Genomic DNA, 18,630 nt, shown 5'->3' on the forward strand with positions numbered 1-18,630 from the left:
GACATGCTTTTTTGGGGCGTAAAATAATGGCGCAAACACCAGCAGATTGACTAGCGCAAACCTTAGTAAATCACCTTGCATGATTCATTTAAATACTCTCCTCCCATAAATTTTGCATCTGAAAGGGAAACTCCTATAAATGCATATGCAATAAGGTCAGCCGCAAAAATCATTGTGTGTTTGTGAGAGAGAGTTTAAAAGGGACTGCAGTGAAGACAGAAAGGAAACAAGCAAAAAATCTGAGAGGGCAGGAGACACGCTGTGATGAGTTCAGTCCAGAGCCGTTATTAGAGTAATGAGAACTACACAGGGGAAATATTGGCATGGACCCAGACAGCTGAATGAGAGAGAGAGAGAGAGAGAGAGAGAGAGAGAGAGAGAGAGAGAGAGAGAGAGAGAGAGAGAGAGAGCTGAGGTGAGTGAGGTGAGAGGTTACATAAGGAAACAGGACTGTCTGGACACAGATTTCATTCCATACGCTATTTAAAAGGCCATCTGGTGGCCACAATCTCAAACTCCTCTCCACATCTGCTCTTCATTCCCCATCCTCATTCTTTTATCCTTTCCTTCCTCATTTATTCCTACAGTATATTATCTCGAAACACTCTTTACATGTAGTAGCAATCCAAATCATCAAATAATACTTGCAATATCCCAGCACCATCCTCGTTCAAACACGGAATAATCCTCAATCACACTTGATCAGTAATTAACTTCAGCCTCTGATGTGACACTTCCAACTTTTATGCCATCAGATATTATTATAGGATGTGCTCCAAGACTCATCTCAATGTGGATTTGTTTAGTAATGCCTATTTTTTTCTTTTATTCTAGGCCTATTTGTTCACGTTCCATGGCTCAGAGAAGCTGTTTATATAAATCTGTTTACATATGCATAACCACTGTAGACAAGACACACACAAACATGTCTTTGATGGGATTTTCACTAGTATGATGTATGAGTAATTGCAAGCAAAAATGCATACATCCATATAAGTTCAAAATAGTCTACACGTTGGTGTGACTTTAAACATGGGAAAACATCCAGACAAACTCTACAAGTGCTATGTTAGGTTTGAGAGTTTACGGTCTTGATGCTGGAAATTTATTACTCATATAAAGTTCAGCAATTAACTGCCTTCTATTTATGCAATTATGGATTACAGCAAAATATGTAATTATACACTACTGTACAACTTCTGCAGCCACAAAAGTCATGTATGTTTTGCAGGAGGGGTTTCAATATGCACCATCTGGTTTGATTAAAAGAACTGCTTGAGAAAATATACTACAATAACAGTTTCTTTAATAAATCTTATAGAAATATTCAACCCCCCATTTTAAGGCTGTGCATCATATAGAGGAAGGAATAAAACCTCTTAAATATTACATCAAGAATATTCCACGTAACTCATGAAGTGAAATAACAGAGATGTCTAGATATACACACACACACATAAGACCTCAGAGTTAAAAATCTGCAAGCTGCTGGTGAACAGTAGCCTTCCCAAAGAAACCCAGACACTGATAAACAAACACACAGAGTAACCTGGTTGTAACTGTAACTGTACATGGTTGTAACCTGGCACTGCCAACTCTTTACTTTCCTGGAAAATCCACACTAGCTTTCAGTGACAGGACTGAGCATGCAATAATGGAAATTGCCAAAGGAGAGAGCAGAGGAAAAGATGGGAGGTGTGGATGCAGGTTGCCAGCGAAGAATATCTGAGATTCCAGTACCTGACCTGACCTCTGTAAGTGACCTCCCAACGTGACTTACCTGGGAGGCTTCCTTTATGAGCAACCAGGGGACAGTAAATCTATGAATGAAAGCTTAAAACTGGCTCAGTGTCATGTACAGGAATTATGTACAGGAATATATATATATATATATACAGTCTGTCAAGCAATTTTGTTTTAAATGAGCATTTTTATCAGGCTCCTATATTTAGGTTCAGTAATTTCACTTTATTTACAATGAAAAGGTTATTAGTCAGTTATTGAAATGCCTTATTTTCAAAAATGTCACTGATAAGAGTAAAATTAAAAACATAAAAATGCTAATGTAAAATTATATATAAAACATTAAAAATAAATAAAAACCTAAATTTGGCAGTGTAAAAAACAAAACAACAACAACAACAACAAAAAACTTGCAAGGTTTGGTTACCAAATACATTAAAAAAAAAAATACTGAAGCAGCAAGAAATTTCTCACACTTTTATGAAGTACCAATATAACCACCTGATATGAAAGTCCAACTATACTAGTTATATCATCCCATTACCACACTTGTGCACTATGCAAAATAAAAAAACTTCACTTGTGCTAAAACTTGCATTTGTAACAGTACGCACACAGTTTATTGCACTTCTCTCTGACAGCAAATGTCAGCCCTTTAGTGATATATGCATGGATAGAAGTGCTAACATCACATAAAATCTAGTTGCAACTCTACAGACATCTTCAGACACAACTGTAAGCTGTTTGTGTAAATTGTGATTAAGTACAACAGCCAAGTCCACAATAATTCATGCACAGAAGCATCAAGTGGATAGATTGAACCCTCACCTTGCAAGCAGCGCTGAAACTCCCAGCAGCTCAGTGTGTGTGTGTGTGTGTGTGTTCCTGTCCCGCTCCTCTCACTCTCGCTCTCACTCTCAAACTGACGCCTCATCCACAACTCAACGCACGGCTCTCATTACACTCATATGCAAGGAGAGGGCGAAAGAGAGAAGAAAACTAGTGTAGAGAGAGAGAACTTAGCCCAGCCCAAAAAGATAAGTGAAGCTGGCAAGACTGTCCCAAGCTTGAGGAACCTTTTCTGGGTTACTCATTTCTACCTTCATTTCAGACTCTCTGCTGACAATTCCATTAATGACTTTTTCCCTCCAAAGCCTCAAAACATCTAGTGCTTCCACCTCTCAATCTATCAGCTCTCTGGAGTAGCTTTTCCTCTGCAAACTTTGTTTGTGTCTAGGCTTCACTCTCCACTCCTTTACACACGTTCTCTCTCTCTCTCAGCAGCTGGAAAAGGGAAACACACCTGCCCGATTCTTATTAAAGGAGGTGATGACTCCCTATGAGGAGAACTTGCTGAAATCCTCTTCCTTTTTTCCTTTTCTTTTCACGAAAACTGATGACAGATTCTCATTTGCTTGTACTAGGGAGAATTGTTCTCTCTATATCACTGTTGTTCATCTTCCTTTCCTTTCTTTAGTTTCTTTTTGGATTTTTATCACATTTAATTTAATTTGGGATTGGGACACAAAGCAAACTGGATTTGAGGACTGTGCCTAAATGATTATTATCTTACAGATAAGCGTTACATTAACTGACAGTAGATATTAAGAATCTTGAAACCATTTTATCTGACGTTTCCAAGGTTTCCAAGACGTTTCCAAGATTTCCACTTTCAACAAATCCTCATCGATTTCATCCAGCTAAAACGTTACCTTGGTGACATATATCAGTAAACAGAATTTGCAGCGATGTTTATTACACCATAGCAAGTCAAATCTTTGTCGACAAGTCATAAAATCAATATTTGTATGATCAACAAATGCAATATGCAATGTTACAACTAAAGAGGGCCAATAACTGAACCCTGGGGGACACCTTGATTTGGGGAGCAGTAGATTTGTAATTCTGAATAGGGATAAATATATTCTGCCAATTAGCTAAGACGTAAACCAGGAGAGAGCTGTACCAGTGGTTCCAATTCGCCCCGTGCACAATATGGCGACCATTGACGTTCAAACTTGAGTGTGTGGGCCAGTACTTTCGGTGAAAACTTCCGGTGATCTGACAGCGGGAGCGAGAGACAACAGCGACCGAGTTCCATTACCAGAGAGATAATTTTTCACAATGAGTATTTTTAGGATTCAAGAGAGGCGACTTGCCTTTCAGAGGGTGACAGCCTCAGCACTTCATTGTTATGTGCCGTTATGTACCGTTTCGTCACGTTACAACAAAGAAGTCAGCTTTCATGCATTCCCCGTTGATGCTGCGGTACGGGCTGAGTGGATGCAGAAGATCCGGAGGGATGACTTCAACCTGACCACATTTTTAAATGCATATCATTTTCAGTGTATTTCATCTGTGCGTTTCTATGCTTTTATTACTACATTTATTTTGTGCAAGTGAGATGAGTAAAGACCATCTGTTTCATAAAGCATTATCTGTCTGGTGTTTATAAGCAGCAAATACAGTATTATACTGTGTGTAAAATATACACAAACTTAGCTATATTAAATTGTTTGTGGTACCTACAGTTAAAAATGTAAATGTAAAATATGTGATGATAATATTGATCGAGCAATTGATGTAAGTAAGTGAAAATATATGCGCAGAATTGAGAAAAATAGAATTTATGGAGATAAATTGTAGCCTATCACAGGGCAAACGTGTGAATGTTCACGGTGCATTTTATGCAAACAAATCTAATCGTAGTTGTAACTCTACATTTACAGTAGGCATAATTGTCATAGCGTATGCGTATGCAGCATGAGTCAAATACAATCTTCTGTTCGTGAACAGTTGTATTTCATTCATTAATCTGACTATGTATCCATGCATTTAATTGCCATTGGCTCGTGTGATAGTAATATGGATCTTAGTAGTATTTTAAGTGATATAATTGATTCTATAAACAACTATAAGAGATCATTTTCAGCTTTCTCCGGCTCCCTGCACCGGCCGTAATGAGAAACCGGAAGTGTCTACCCCCACACTCGCTGATCGGAAATCCAACATGGCGGCCACGTGCAACTAGCCTATAACAAAATAGAGCAGCATTATACTACTAGAGGTACCAGAATAGACAGAGAGGAGATCGTTGAGAACCAAGAGGAGAGCCATCTCAGTACTGTGCATTGGACTAGAAATAGGAGGAAGTGTATATATATGAAGCAAAAACTCTTTCCAGGGGGTATGAACAGGTGGGAGAGATCATGTATTGGTCTATAATTACAGAAAATGAATGGGTCTAAACCAGATTTCTTAAGAAATGCAAGCATTTTCTTTTTAAAATATACTTAAAGTGTAACAAAAGCAAGACAGTTAATCAAATGAAAAGTAATAACAGACACTTCGATAGAAACAAAGCATTTGGCAAGAAATCTAATGTGAATGAATTTTGCAGAAAAGTAAATATAGTTAACTTATTCTGAGGAAAAGAGTGTTCATACTTTTCAGAGGCAGATTTAGCATGAACAGGGGTCTGAGTGAGCCTGCAGAGGGTAAGGTAACTGTAGGAGTTTCCTGCAGATGTTTCAATGACCAGAGGTTATCATGACTCAGATATTTCCATGGTGAATAGTAAGAGTATTGAGAGCATCAGAACTTACATCTGTACTGTAGCTGGATAGATGGACGCTGTTGCAATAGGATTTTAGAGAATGGAGACTTACTGAACAACTGTACTGGATAGATGGTGAGCAGATAAGGTGATCCTTTGGCAATATGTAAAATCCAAGTCTGGCTAATGATTAGTTCCAGAAAATGTAATTATTCAAACCAACCAAGTAAAAGGTACAAATTCAAAAACAAAACATTATGCAAACACACAGCACCATGTGAGCAGCAGCTGCCACTTCGGGATGCTCCAGGGAACAACTGGCATCATATCTCATCACATAAATGGGTGTTTCTTCAACTATCTTCGATGGGCACTTATGGTCTTTTAGACTAATGTAATTTGTCCACCAACAATGACATTGATCCTTTTTTTCTGAAACATCATTAACATTTCCACCACATTGTAATTTGCATCGTATTACAAACCATGTTTAACACCATTCTTAGATGGAAATTATATTTTAAATGAGTTTGGAAGAAAATGTGAAAAACTCCTTTGTGTTAGAAAGGCTCATTTCATAGCTTAGCATTTTATGTACAGTTTATGAAATAGATACCGTTGCACACTTCTTTCAAAATACAGCTATTTTTCAACTTGGAAATGAGGCCACAAATGAACTGCAAACTTTCATAAAAGTATAAATAAATCATTTTCATTAAATATTGTAATGGTTTACAATAGCTTCCACTCTTTGTTCAAACTATCATAGTTTAAATAATAATAATTCATATATTTATCATGGATAGTTAAATTGGAGAGTAGACTGGAAGCAAAGTAGGTGAAAGAGAGAATCAGAAAGGACCATGAAGCGCAACCACACCATGCATACGGACTCGTTCACACAGAACGCATTTTCGAGTTTTTCAAAAGTTAAACTGATTTTAACTTGAGCGCCACGTTTTTAGGACGCTGTGTCATGCGTGAGACGCAAGACGTGCCTGCAGCGGTTATACATGTCCGTCTAGCGTGTGTTTACATAGAAAAACAATGGAAAAGTAGTGCATTTGAATGGAAAAACGTGTTCTGTGAGCGGCCCATGAGGCTACTACTCGAGCAAGACACTTACTTCATGTTGTAACTTCAAGTTCTTCATGGGAACAATAAGTTTGTTGTAAGTTGCTTTGGATAAAAGTGTCAGCTAAACTACAACTGGACGGGCTCATGCATTGGGGAGCAGGTCCAGAGGAGCAAGGCCAGCCGGTCATCATCCAGAGGTACACTCAGCTTCCTGGAACATGCATGTGTGATCCAGGTTAAGCAAGTGAGAGATGCAATGGTGGGCTCATGGCAGCGGTGACTGGTGTGCAATAAGCTCCATATGTGCCTAAACACACGCTGCCAAAAGATCTGTTTTCTCGCAGTCACATGCTGGGATATTGGACGAGGGCCAATGATAAGAGGGACGGGGCTACAATAATTGAAATGTGCACAGGCCCTCCTATCAGACAAAGAAGTGTTTAAAAATGTTACTTTTTAGAAAAATATTTTGATTTGGTTATCACATGCATTAACAATGCACAAAGTGGTAAAATAAGTGTTTATAGACACTTTATGAGTGATCTGAGGTATGGGTAAAAAAATTTAAAATGTAGCACATCATTGCCACATAGGTAAATATGCTTTTGGGAAATGCTAACTTGAATAAAAAGTTTCTTTCATTTAACTCAAGTTGAACTTGTGTCAGGAACAGGGGGTCTGTTTTTGATCTCAATTTCGATCTCTCTCTTTTTTTTTTTTTCAAGCTAAATGCTCAATTTTTATCCAGTGTTTTTCTCATTTCATTCTTTCCAATGTTTTGAACTTTGTGGAGTGTTAAAACATAAATGGATGAGATACTGTCAAATGGCAGACACATGGCGTAGTTCTGGAAAACAAATTAACAAATGTTTTACAAATCCGAAGCCAGGTTGGTAAAACTCAATCAGATGCAATTCTGCTTGGCTGCCCATAACAGATTTCTTGGTTAAATCCACATAATCCAGTTTTAACATCCATTACGGAGCCAGCTGTTATCAGTCGATTTCCACTCACTATCTTGACTATTTTTGCTGGAATCAAAGTAGCAGTTATTGTTCAAGAAACAAAGCCATGACATAAACTAAAGCAGAACTTGCAGTGGTTTTGGCTGTGAGACAGGCTTCATGATCACATAGTCATAGAATGTTACTGTTTCATTGTATAATGTCTTTGAAAAGTCCTTAATTACAATTCAACTTTATTTTACACAAAGTAGTATGCGATTTTGGTTGAACTTCCCAATGAATTTCAAGTTCATGACATACAGGTATATCTTTAAAGGTAACATTTACTTACAATATGTTCACCGATCTAGCTTTACTGTAAATATAATTAGGAGTATAACAGACTATAGAGGAATATAGAAATGGTCAGCAAGTAATCTTTTCAGTAAAATCATGTTTACACACATACTGTTTACGTGGCTATAATACTGAAATAACTAATTGTGACTCTAGGCCTTCCTTCCTGCAAAACTGTGGTTCTCATGAATAGCTTGAGACTGCAGACTGACTGGATATGGCTGGATATAGAGTGATTAACCCTTTAGCAGGTGTACATGTAGATGTTGCCCAACAATCTGAACTCAAGCAATAGTGTTACGGAAGAAGAATCTGCTCAGATGCATAAGGAATGTGACAGATGAAGTCTGGTTTTCAGCTGTGATTGTGCAGCACTATACTGTTCCCTGAGGACACTTGCAATGAATGCAGCATTATTTATTGTGTGAATCCCTCCTCTGATTGTGTTCACCATCAGTCAAAGCTGTCACTAATGGGAATGGACGTGATATGACAGGATGTGGAAAGATGAGTCTTCTTTGGCCCTCACATCCAGATATAATGCTTGAACACCTCAAACTCCCTGCAGAGGAAGTTTAAGATGCATAAAAGACGTGATGTGGCTAAATCTAAATGCATCTGGTTGTTCAGGCCACATATAAAAACGTTACTCCTGCCAAGTGGAATTATGTCAGCATACAGAAGTTTAGGAGTCCTACACATGAACCAAGAAACCTCAAAAGCCAAACACTAATTACCATATTTGATGGACAGACAGACACAAAGTCAGATAGATAGATAGATAGATAGATAGATAGATAGATAGATAGATAGATAGATAGATAGATAGATAGATAGATAGATAGATAGATAGATAGATAGATAGATAGATAGATAGATAGATAACCTCAAAAGCCAGACATTAATTACCATATTGGATGGACAGGCAGACACAAAGTCAGATAGATAGATAGATAGATAGATAGATAGATAGATAGATAGATAGATAGATAGATAGATAGATAGATAGATAGATAGATAGATAGATAGATAGATAGATAGATAGATAGATAGATAGAAAACTCAAAAGCCAAACACTAATTACCATATCGGATGGATGGATGGATGGATGGATGGATGGATGGATGGATGGATGGATGGATGGATGGATGGATGGATGGATGGATAAAAAAACTCAAAAGCCAAACACTAATTACCATATTGGATGGACAAATAGACGGATGGATGGATGGATGTATGGATAAAAAAACACTCAAAAGCCAAACACTAATTACCATATGGGATGGACAGATAAACACAGCAAGTCAGATAGTCAGATAGTCAGATAGATAGATAGATAGATAGATAGATAGATAGATAGATAGATAGATAGATAGATAGATAGATAGATAGAGTCTATCTTTGCTAGTAAAAACAAGTGGCACAGTTTACCCCACTCTTCTCCATTTTATGGAAGCATTTGCTCATTTCAGTAGCGGCGCCTTGAGTTATAACCAATTCATGATGCGATTGCTGTGGTTGGTAATCAAAGGCGAGATGGTCGTTATTGTTTATTAAGGCCTTTGACTTATGGACTGTGGCTTCATATGGTGGGTTCCTGCACAGTTCAGCTCTCACAATCAGTCTTGTGCCCCCGGTCCTCGACATCACCACAGATCCTAATTAAAAGCAGACAGAGGGCTGCATTGTCTGCTGTACAAAACAGTGGCTCTAGCACAAGACGTGAAGAGCGCGGTGGGGCCTTTATACTGTTTATTGCCCTTTATAGAGCTAAATATCTGGAATTATTCTCTCCTACATACTGGTTCTCTCTCTCTATCCTTAAGAAACATGTGCTGTCCATGTGCACACACACACACACAGCATACAGTCTGCTGTGCATTAGACAGGCAGATGGGACGGTTAGTCAGCCAGGTGGGTATTAAAGGTGTTTGTCGGAATGTCAGAGCGTATCAAAGCCCAGCACATTCCAGCAGTGCACATTAAACACAGACAGCGCTTATCTTACACAGGAATAGAAAACGGCTAGGAATCTATCAGTGCAAAAAAAAACAAAAAAAACATTTAGGGGTCTGGCCACTCTGAAACCAATGAAAACTCAAAGTGTAATGTTTAAAGATATCCTATCATGAGAAATCAAATCCTTTGAAAGGAAAGATATTAACATTCTATGAAAACATACTGTAACTTTCAGAATAAATACCATCAATCTACACTCCACACACCTTAATGGCAAAGCAAAAAAAACAAAAAAAAAAAACAGATTTGTGATAACAAATATTTCTGATAAATGTATTACAAATAAAAAAAACTGGAAAAATTACATTGCATAAGTATTCATACCCTTTTCTGGGACACTTGAAATTTAGCTCAAGAGCATTCCAATCCCACTTGCAGATGTTACTACACTTCAAGTGGAGTTAACCTGTGGAAAATTCAATTGAATGGGTATGATTTGGAAAAGGCACACACCTCTCAATAAAAGGTCATGCATATAAAAAGAACTGCCTGAGAGACAGGTTTATATTAAGACACAGATCTGGGGAAGACTACAAAGAAAAGTCTGTTGTATTGAAGGTTAACAAAAGCATGTAGCCTCAAGTTTGGAACAACCAATACTCTTCCTCCTGGCCAAACTGAGCAATCAATGGAGAAGGGCATTGGTTAGAGTGGTGACCAAGAAGCTGATGGTCACTCTGCTTGAGCTTCATGGTCATATATGGAGATGGGAGAAATGTACAGAAGGACAAACATCACTGCAAGATTACACTGATCTGAGCTTTATGGCAGAGTGGCCAGACTCAAGCCTCTCCTCAGTTAAGAGACATGAAAACCCACTTGGAATTTGCAACAACAACAAAAAAGCATCTAAAGGACTCTCAGACTGTAAGAAACAATCTTTTCTGGTCTGATGAACCTCAGTTCCAAGCATCATGTATGGAGGAAACCAGGCACTGCTCATCACCTGCCCAATACCATCCCAACAGTAAAGTATGGTGGTGGTGGTGGCAGCATCATGCCGTGGGGGGTGTTTTTCAGAGAAGGGGACTGGGGGACTCATCAGGGTAGAAGGAAAGTTCAACACAGCAAAATATAGAGATAGCCTTAATGAAAACCTAGTCCATTAACCTAAGACTGGGCAGAAGGTTCACCTTCCAACAGGACAATGACGCTAGAACACTAGACAAAATGTAAGTTCCATGCCAAATAAGTAGGACAATGACTTCAGGTTACAGCTTGAGCCAAATATCAACTGTGTGAATTAAAAAGCTGAACTGACATGTCAAAATTGTATTAGTATTATGTTAAATAGTCAGCTTCATATGTGTAGATTTCCCTTAAAAGGGCCCCACAATGTAAGTTTGACTGACAGGTTGAAGATTAGATCAGTGATTGGTTGAAAAGAGGGTTCTCCTTAGGGTCAATGTTTCAAATCACACCTGCTTCCCTTATATTCTTGCTCTCGGCAAAAAGCAAGCCAGTCCAGACAAGCAATAAATGAACCTGAAATGTTATCACAGCCCTCTGCACATTCACAGAAAAACTTTTTTAGGTAAGCGAAGACTTATTTACATTTTGCTCTATTCCTTTAAAAAAAAAAAAAAAATGGTAGAGAAGAAAAAGAGAATTAAAAGGCTTCTAGTCCATATTGGCAAATAACTGCCAGGGCTTCCTTTCAAAGAAACGCAGCAATGTTAGACTTGCAATGAACATCCACGGCTGGTGTTTTTCAAGTACAACAAGAGCTGACTTGGTTAACATGTTGACTAATAGCTTTGTCCTTGATGGATATCGCGTTTTGAACTTTCTTTTAGGGGATCAAGAACTCGGCGATGGGGCACCAGAGGGGTTGAGAGTGGAAAGCCATGCATGAATCTTCATTCTAATGTCACTCGTAGCATGCATCAGTTCATCAGTTCAACGCAGGTGTCACTTATGAGGTTACAGCATGCTTTTGTAATGCAGGACAACATGCTTTAGATGTGTTACGAATCCAGAGGTATTTGAATTTCATGTTTAAACCAGTTCTAGATGGGCCTTGACCTTTATCAGTCATATATTGGCAGATTTTAAGCAAAACAGCCAGAAAACAATTCAAAACATCTCATTTTTTTTTTGCAGCTGTAGGGATTGAGTTTCAGGCAGATTATGGGTATCATCTGTCCTGACCTTTTGGCAACGGCAAAACGGAAATAGGCTGTTGTCGGCTACTTTGGTTTGTTTGCAGTCTAAAATGAAACTTCAGATGCCATTGGAAAGCTAGGTGTGCTGGCACTGCCAGGATGCTGAGGTGGCGCTTTGAGTCAGAGCAACACATATATACTTACTGAATTATGCTTTCCACGGCCTGTTTGGGAAACCAGAGAGAAAAACCATCATCTGCATCTCAGTATGCCTCGGCATCAGGCGCGACGAGAACAATAAAACAGAGACATGTGACCAATCTGCTTCCATTTAGAAGAGAGCATTTGGCCTGGAGATAAAGCACTCCCATATGACTTGTTCTCTTCTGCTTTAAAGTTATTAATTGGAAGCGAGTCAATTGATTGTGATGTTCCAAGCGCTGATGTTAGAGTGAGTGAGGAGAGGAGAGAACTCCTGCGCTAAGGCCTGCTGACACCTATTTTTCTGAATTTTCCACACAAAAAAACACTAGCGTTATTTAACAAAACACTCAATGAGGCAAAAATATGAGAAGTACTATTTGACATCTAGCTAAACATGAACGGTTTTTGTTTACAAGAACATACATATACAGTACAGGCCAAAAGTTTGGACACATTACTATTTTTAATGTTTTTGAAATAAGTTTCTTCTGCTCATCAAGCCTGCATTTATTTGATCAAAAATACAGACAAAAATGTAATATTGTGATATATTATTACAATTTAAAATAATTGGTTTTCAATTTATTATACTTTAAATTATCATTTATTTCGGTGATGCAAAGCTGAATTTTCAGGATCATTACTCCAGTCTATCAAATGATCCTTTAGAAATCATTCTAATATGATGATTCATTATCAAAGTTGGAAACAGTTCTGCTGCTTAATATTTTTTCATAACCTGTGATACTTTTTTAGGATACTTTGATGAATAAAAAAAAGAAAAAGAAAAAAGAAAAGAAAAAAAAAGAAGCAAATGTTTTCAAGATAGAAATCTTTTATAACAACAATATACACTACTGGTCAGTAATTTGGGGTCAGTAATTTTTTTCTTTCTTTTTTTTTTAAATAAATCAATAATTTTATTCAGCAAGGATGTGTTAAATTGATAAAAAGTGATAATAAAGAAGATTTATATTAAAAAATATATATATATATTTTGAATAAATGCAGTTCTTTTTAACCTTTTATTCATCAAACATATTAGGCAGCAGAACTGTTTCCAACACTCATAATAAATCAGAACATTAGAATGATTTCTAAAGGATCATGTGATTGACTGGATGTCACATGTGACACTGAAGACTGGAGTAATGATCCTGAAAATTCAGCTTTGCATCACCGAAATAAATGATAATTTAAAGTATAATAAATTGAAAACCAATTATTTTAAATTGTAATAATATATCACAATATTACATTTTTTTTTCTGTATTTTTGATCAAATAAATGCAGGCTTGATGAGCAGAAGAAACTTCTTTCAAAAACATTAAAAATAGTAATGTTTCCAAACTTTTGGCCTGTACTGTACATATATACATATACATATATATATGATATATATGATATATATATATATATATATATATATATATATATATATATATATATATATTGCATAAGTCTAAAATTTCAGATATGAGATTCAGCTGAAGAATTGTGGTATTGCAAACTTTTTTTTTTTTTTTTTTAATTTGGTGCCTAACTTTCATTTCTGTACTAAAAGGAGCAAAAATATTATCATACTTGTTAAAAATATTATAAAACAGATTCAGCTGAACAATTAATTGTGTTATATAAATGTCTTGGTTTTGTACAAAATTGTGAAAAAGTGTAATACTTTTGTCATTTAGACATATGAGATTTGGTACGAACAGGACTTCAGGAGCACTACTAACTACCGAATGGAGTAGCAACAAATTAAAAGAATAGAAATAATGAATATTGTTTGCTTAACTATTTAGTCTAAAATGCCAAATAGGAATTCTGTTTTTCAGAGAATGTCAAAAATGTGCTGCTGTGGACGCCAATTTAGTTATCGTTAGAGTAATTGTTCTTGGAGTAAACGGGCCTTAAAACTTGATATTAAAATACCTTTAGAATTGTAATTAGAATGTAAAAGCCTCACCTATACAAAATACAAGAAAAATAAATGTTGACAGGTTAACTGTACAGCCCGAAATGTCAGATAAACGATTCAGATTCTTAAAAAAAAAAAGAAGAAGAAAAAAAAAAAAAAAAAAAACAGCACAATAAATAATTCATAATGTTTGTTCATTGCAGTTCTTTTGAAAAGACTCCACGACGCCTTGGCTTCACTTTTTCACACTCTCCTGCGTAAATCACTTGATCTGGTCCCTTTCAGTGATCAGATGATCCATTCATCACACAGCTCAACTCCTGAAACACACACACACCTGCGGTGATTTATTATTTCTGTTAAACCCACTTCAGTAAATTAAATAATTCATGAATTAACCAACTTTGGAATATATTGTCCAGCTCTAACAGACATCGAAGACCCCAAGAAACCTACTGCACACGAAACTAGAATTTAATTTTGCCGAATACACTGGGTATTATATTGGTAAAGTGCAAGCAATTCTATAGGAATAGCGAAGGAGTGGGACAGATTTGGACAGTGGAGACAGTGCTCCTAAATGTGGATCCTGCCACATAGATACCCTGGCCACATAGAGACAGAGAATGGACCACAGACCACAGAAACATGCAATTATCCCAAACAAGGAGGACTGGCCAAGCTCTTCCCACTGTGATGGACAACAACAGCACATATAAATGAGCATGAGCGCAAACACACTGAACATACAAGAGTAGCCACATGACTCTAAATCATCACCTCTATAAATGCCTTTCATAATTATAAACAAACAAACGCACGCGTTAAAACAGATTTTCGGTGGTGACCCAACACAGTACCAAAATTATCATCCAAAAGTACACACAATTGTAAGCAATGAAAGGTATTTGAATACATAATATGTTGTATGTTTCATTCTGCAATTAATCACATTGAACTAAAATAATAAGACATTAAATAGATTTTTTTTATTATTCCCATTTGATTGAACTTAAACCTATCACTGACAACACTCTACTCTACAACAATCATATTTGGCAATTGAGTTTGTCAATTTGAGAGACTTGCGTGTTTGACTCAAGATGGAATGTTGAAACCTAAACTGCTTCAATTTAAATCCCTCAAAATGTCCCCCAGTCACGTTTAAGTTCAATGATGAAGATGCCAAAAGGATCAAATAGCAATAGAATTATTTCATAAAACAAACTAATTCCACAGGAGAGAAACAAAATGAAACGGCGTGCAAGACACGAACAGTACAGAATAAAGAACTGATCAAAATGAGGGACCACATTAATACGTTTTTCGTTTGAAAACGCATATTTTTCTCTCCGCTTTGGCTCTGTGATGCACACCGAGACGGCGTTTTTGTCCTGCAAAAACTGAGCCTTTTGAAAACACTTTCCCAAGTGGATACATTTTAAAACTCTGCTTCCGCGTTATAGTGTGGGCTGTGAAAACGATGACGCATGTTTAGTCACGTGACGCACATTGAACCGATAAATATATATGTTTATACCACTATTGTGCCTGTTGTGTGCTATTCACTTTCACACTGTTGCCAAAGATATGCTTCTTTGTACACTCTTCATATCACCTGGACGCATCAGTGAATGTGAGATACTTTTGCTAAATAAAATGATCCTTAGCAAACTTCGGCAATGCAGACATGCAGAAACTACACATCAGCCTGTGAGCATATGTAGTCAATCCTGACACATCTGTAGCGGTAACTGAGTGTCTGTCACGTTTGCGCTCCGGCACGACACACTGTGCGCTTAGGTGCTGAGGATTACCGAGGTATGTTTCATCAGCCCTGGATGACGTCCAACAATATCTGCCGCAGCTGCTTTTTTCAAGGACTCGCCGAGAGAGAAGGGGAGTTAAGTGATCAAAGACGAGAGAGAAGCTTTGGTTTTTTTTATCGAGACCCACATGTTTTAAATAAGAGCGTCTGCCCACAAGCTGGACACTAGCACATTAGCCGAAGAGGCCAAACAAGTTCCATCATGCTCTCCTTTCTTTATATTCATATCCATCAATGTATGGTTTTGTCTTTATTTCAACATCCTATCAGTGCTGTATTACCATGTCATACTGTAGGTTGGTGTACTGGTGCTTTTTTTTAAACATTTTATTGTTACAGCATGGAAGTATGATGTATTTAACTGAGGGCTATGATAAGTAAATTGAAATCAATAAAAAATAATTACTTGAATTAAAACCTATTGTAAGAAAACTTAACTTATTTTATTTCAGCTTCAAAATGAATAAAAACTATATATCAATTTTTTCAAATCTAAAACTAATAATGACAAAAACAACCAAATTACTAAAACTTTAAAATGAAACATTTAAAACCAAAATCTATTTCAAAATAATAATAATAAAAAACTATATTATCTTAATGATACTATGATAACACTAAAGTAAATTGAATGAACCCAAAGGAAGAAAAAAAATCAACCTGCAATATAATATAATATAATAAATATGGATATTTGGAGCAGGATTTTGGACCAGTGAGATTTCCCTGTGGATGAAATTACCAAGTCAAACAACAAAAAATAATAACAAAGTGACTAGCAAAATGTTGCTTGTAACGGACAAAAGGCCAAATTTACATTAAATTTAGATTTTTTGAGTGTTGCTTCATGTTGTGTTGGTGACAGGTTGCTGACACATTTTTTAAACCAAAAGTAAAAACACAATAAAATTGAACATACAAGTACTGGCTTGCAACTGATGTCTTTTCAACAAAAGCTATCGTCGTCACCTTCTTCCATTCCAGGTAGATTTATTAAATGTATGAGTCATTGACACTGCAATGCCATAATACAACATAATAAAACAAAATTGAACTATTTTAAGCCACTTTTACTACGGTATCACAGCTCTTCTCACAAGGACACAGTGTCCAGAGGTGTGGTTGACAGCCAGCTCTGTCCAGAATCACAATTGCTCTACCATTTCTCACCTTTTTAATGAGAAACTTTATATATGAAAGATATGACTATCCTTCGAGGCATTCAATGTGTCTTCAACTACTTCAATTGAGTTGAAGACTTCAATTCCATCTTTGAGGAAAACAGTGTTAGAACATGCTGATGAGTAGAAGCAGAAATGTTTGGTTTATGGTGACAGTTCATGCTGTAATATTATAAAAGTAAAACTATCCACAAGGACTAAATACATTTTACTGGCACTCTAGTTATGTTTTATATAAAGTGTGTTGAACCATTGGTCAAAGTGTTGGCCATCTCTCATTTAAATGCAGTATAATCATCAGCAGACAATGAAAGTCAATAGACAGATCAGAAGTCTGCTTGTGGTGAGGAGGGCAGAGGCGTGGGAATGAACGAGTCGTGCAAGGGTTAATAAGCATCACCTGTGTGACACACCGAGTCCCACAGAGGAGCTCCGGAAGGATAAAAGGAGGGGTGACGACAGTTGAAGACAAGAGAGGACCAGGCCTCGACTTTATGTTGTGGTTTTGTTTTAGTTTATGCGGCAGTCTTCAGTAAGGGGCTGCTGCTTTACTTTCATTTTATTGTTTACGTTTGGTTTGTGTGAATAAAGTTGCGTTTCTCGTTTCCTGTCTCCTCCTTCCTTTAACTTTGTTACATTGCTCAAATGAAAATTTTAGGAATAACATAAAGCAACCTAAAAATGTATGGATAGACTTATACATTTTATATTTCAATGTTTTGATATTTATACTTTAGACATTTTGACAAATAAGTAACTAAATTGTCATTTTTTTGTCAGTTTTTTTAGCAAACACCATTTTTTATGTTTTGGGAAACAAGGGGCTGATGAGGGACAGGTGTGGGTGATTTGTTGTCATGGGAACTAATGAGGGTAACTATAGCGACAAACAAGGTAAAAGGCAAAACAGAAGCCAAACACAGGAAGTGAACAAAGAAACAACGGGAACTGAGAATACACTTAAAACATAAAACTCCTTATAGAACACAAGACACAGCACAGGGACCGTGACATCGCACCGTGATTGCACCGACATCAACAGTGTATCCACCAAACAGGAAGCCTATCTCCAATGCCTAGGAATCCCCTTGGTATCTTCAAATACAACGTTCATAACAGCCGTAAAAACTGGCGTTGCATCCATGATAGCTGGAGACTCTGTCGTGGCATCCATGACGGTTGCAGACTCTGGCGTGGCATCCATGATAGCTGGAGACTCTGGCGTGGCATCCATGACGGCTGGAGACTCTGGCGTGGCTTCCATGATGGCTGGAGACTCTGGCGTGGCATCCATGACGGCTGGAGACTCTGGCGTGGCTTCCATGACGGCTGGAGACTCTGGCAAGGCAGCCATGACTGTTGGAGACTCTGACGTGGCTTCCATGATAGCTGGAGACTCTGGCGTGGTATCCATGACAGCTGAAGACTCTGGCGTGGTATCCATGACGGCTGGAGACTCTGGCGTGGTATCCATGACGGCTGGAGACTCTGGCGTGGTATCCATGACGGCTGGAGACTCTGGATTGGAGGCCATGATGGCTGGAGACTCTGGCGTGGTATCCATGATGGCTGGAGACTCTGGCGTGGTATCCATGATGGCTGGAGACTCTGGTGTGGCATCCATGATGGCTGGAGACTCTGGATTGGAGGCCATGATGGCTGGAGACTCTGACGTGGCTTCCATGACGGCTGGAGACT

At 37.5% G+C, this 18,630-nt stretch overlaps 1 protein-coding gene across 6 annotated transcripts in view; it reads right to left on the bottom strand.

Annotated features, from left to right (window-relative positions):
* Positions 1 to 18,630, bottom strand: part of znf469 (zinc finger protein 469) — a 310,850-nt gene that overhangs the window by 87,846 nt on the left and 204,374 nt on the right. For 3 of the 6 annotated variants that reach the window (XM_079859988.1, XM_079859987.1, XM_079859985.1), the window contains exon 1: positions 2,572 to 2,695. The exons of the other annotated variants lie outside the window; for them this stretch is intronic. The gene's annotated coding sequence lies outside the window, so the exon portion shown is untranslated. Of the gene's footprint in view, positions 1 to 2,571; positions 2,696 to 18,630 lie in introns of those variants that run through there. 6 annotated transcript variants of the gene reach the window in all.

The sequence above is a fragment of the Squalius cephalus genome (assembly GCF_949319135.1).
Source record: "Squalius cephalus genome assembly, chromosome: 23".
NCBI classification, from domain to species: Eukaryota; Metazoa; Chordata; class Actinopteri; order Cypriniformes; family Leuciscidae; genus Squalius; species Squalius cephalus.